This window comes from Haemaphysalis longicornis, unplaced genomic scaffold, assembly GCF_048455015.1.
Source record: "Haemaphysalis longicornis isolate Haplotype H1 unplaced genomic scaffold, Haemaphysalis longicornis Haplotype H1 scaffold_3, whole genome shotgun sequence".
NCBI classification, from domain to species: domain Eukaryota; kingdom Metazoa; phylum Arthropoda; class Arachnida; order Ixodida; family Ixodidae; genus Haemaphysalis; species Haemaphysalis longicornis.
Window position 1 is genome coordinate 78,471,164 of NW_027526335.1, and position 3,058 is coordinate 78,474,221.

At 47.3% G+C, this 3,058-nt stretch overlaps 1 non-coding gene across 1 annotated transcript; it reads right to left on the reverse strand.

The window, feature by feature from the left end:
* Positions 1-1,357: 1,357 nt before the first annotated feature.
* On the reverse strand, positions 1,358-1,439 carry Trnal-aag (transfer RNA leucine (anticodon AAG)). Its single transcript has one exon. It is a non-coding gene; the product is annotated as a tRNA-Leu (tRNA).
* Positions 1,440-3,058: the final 1,619 nt, after the last annotated feature.

Genomic DNA, 3,058 nt, shown 5'->3' on the forward strand with positions numbered 1-3,058 from the left:
CTATGGAAGTGATGGTTGATATGATCATGCGCCTCCCGGCAGCTTCTCCAGGGCCCGATGGTATCTCTAGGTCCTGCATAAAGCTTCTTTTTTTTTTTTCAGTAATCCACCCAGGATCTGTTAAATAATTGTCAACACGTCCTTAGCGAAATCATGGCTTCTCGTAGATTGTGCAATTGTGAAAATTTTTACCCTGTTAAAAAGCACCAGTCTTGGAAGTATCCCGGACAACATTCGTCCAATTTCTCTGATGAAAATTTAGTCAAATTGGTGGAGAGAATTTTTCATGGCCGTTTACTCCGATTCCTCTCTGAACAAAATATTCTTAGACCCCATCAAATTGGCTTTACTCCAGGCTGCTCTATTTGGTCGGCTCACGTTGACTTGGAGAATATAATTCAATATCGTCGCAGAAATAAACAGGTTTGCGCGCTGGTCCCCCTGGACACTGCGAAAGCATATGACAGCGTGAAGTATGATTGAGGTCTGCCAAACTCAATTATTGTTCTCTGCCTAAATACACCATTTCCTGGATACAGCAATTTTTAATCGGTCGTCAATTCTTTAGTTCCCAAAACGGTTTTCATTCATCGACTCGACAGCAGACGAGAAGCGTTCCGCAAGGATCGGTTCTATCTCCCATCATTTTCAATATATTGTTGAGTTCCATTCCAATCAATGAGAAAGTTTGCTCTCATGTATATGCAGATGACACAGCCATCTTTTCTGCTGCTTGAAATATTTCCTCCTCTTTGAGCCCGCATAGTGACGCTAAAGTAGTTAATAAATATTTTAGGTGCGGAGTGCCTTAGGAAAACACAATGTCCGTCCGCGTCCGTGCGCATAGCATTTACAATCGCAAAAAATCACACACGCACCAGCAGGATTGTGTCTGGTAGACCAGATAGAGTTAGTGTCAGTCGTCTTACCCATTGGGCTACGACCGTGAGTTAGTACCCGAGAGTCAAACGACTTACTCCCTCGCCTGTAACGGTGCCGAGTAGCTTATAAACTCCCAATATCCGTCCGCGTCCATCCGTGCGCACACCACCATCAAGCGAAAATCAAGCGAAATTCTATTTGAGCCGTGAGTTACATTTTCATTTAGGGAATAATCAAGGTGCAACTCACGGCTCAAATCGAATGACGGCGCAAATCGGATGTCACTCGGGGCGCAACTTGTATGTCATTTCGAGTCCCCGTACTCCGCACCCTCGCCATCATCAACGGTGTGGAGATGCTGCCATTTTTTGTTCACACCGCGGCTACCATTACCACCGCCCACTTCAGGGCTATAATGAGACAGGCAAATCACGATATACGTAATAAAAAAGATTTGAAAAAGAAAAAAAACATCTGGCAGCGGTGGGATTCGAACCCGCGCCCCCGAAGAGACTGGTGCCTTAAACCAGCGCCTTAGACCGCTCGGCCACGCTACCTTTTTTTTTTTTTTTTCCAAACACAATTTTTTTTTTACAAGGATATACATATATACAGAATGCACTTGCACGCTCGATGCGGTGACCAACGCTGGTACGCGTACATACTGTCGCCACAGGGACTCCAATCACCTGTAGGCGTGCCTTCACTTGAGCCGCAGAGTAAGCAACGTAGTGGGACTGCGGTGGCAACAACGAACAAACAAGCAGGAAAATATGACCTCCTGAGACAGTGTAATGTCAGAGTACATGAACTGGGAATCGTGTGAAGGTAACATGTTCACATGTGTGAAGGAAACATGTGAAGGTAACATGTGTAAACTCTGGGCAAGGATGTGCAAACGGTTCCGTCGGGAACGAGAGCAACTTCAAAAAGAAGTGGAACTCAAGGGCAGCATCTTTAATATTGCTTTGTTGTAAAATAGCGGAACTCTAACGCCTAAATTTCAATCCATAAATAAAGCCGGCCACATGCTTCCATGAGCTGGCATGCCGCTGCAGGTGCAGCGGCTCTTTGTTCGCTGTGGCCGTGCAAGCGAATTACAAGAACAAAAATAAAAACTAAACAACTTCGCCGCACCTGTTGAATCCGGCTCGTAAAGAGCTGCTCATTTCGCAGCAAATTCGCCTGGCTCAGCTTCTAAGCAACAGAAGCGTTCACTGGCCATTGTTATGCGACAAAATGACCTGATGCTGTGGTGGCCACCAGAGCATCACAAGTGTGGAGAAAGTCACGTGGCTTTTTTCACGCTCATCGGAAGCCACTGGCAACCGCGTCCTAGCAACGGCGGTGAAGGCCGGCCCACCTAAGGCCCCCTGAGGCCCCCTGAGGCCCACCGAGGCTGCGCGGCCAAGCCGGTAGCCGACGTTGGGCAGCGTCGGCATGCGGAGCAGTGTTATTTCATATTGGGGAGAAAAGTTCACATTTATAGGCTCGAAGATTCCCTATTTTTAGCACTTTTTTCCCGCAGGTTTATCAAGAATTTCCTTCATATTCCCATGCACACTTTTTCTGCAGCTGATAGATCATTTCGTGGATTCCTGCTCGTTGTTTCAGCGTGCACTAAATTCTACTACACCTGCCGCTCATATCTACTTCGCAATTCTTGTTTTCGGTCAAACAGCATGCTTACTGTGCATGCTAAAGCTCTGAGGTAAAACTGCCCATATGAAAAGAACGAGACATTGTTGGGCAATTGAGGTGATTTTAGCTCAGCGGCGGTACTGCCGGCGATGTCTTGTCGACAGGATAAGGCGCACCCGAAATACTTGCATATTGCGCAGGAATACATGCGAACAGGCTTCAGCCCTTGAGGCACCGCCGCTTCATGCTTTACTAGCTGTTTCCCATGGCGTGCGTATTCTTTCCTGTATTCTCTCCCCTACCAGGGGGGCTAGAATGGCCATTCTAGCCACCTTACTCCTGTTCATGGAAACAAGAATAGGTTTCCTCCATGCTCCTCCTTCATGAATCAGATTGGAAGCTGTTGGATGCTTTTGGCTTCCGGGTACACGACCTGGGATCGTCATCATCAGCCTGGTTGTGTCCACTGCAGGACGAAAGCCTCTCTCAAAGATCTGCAACCACGCCAATCGAGTGAGTCCATGCTTTGCCCCCG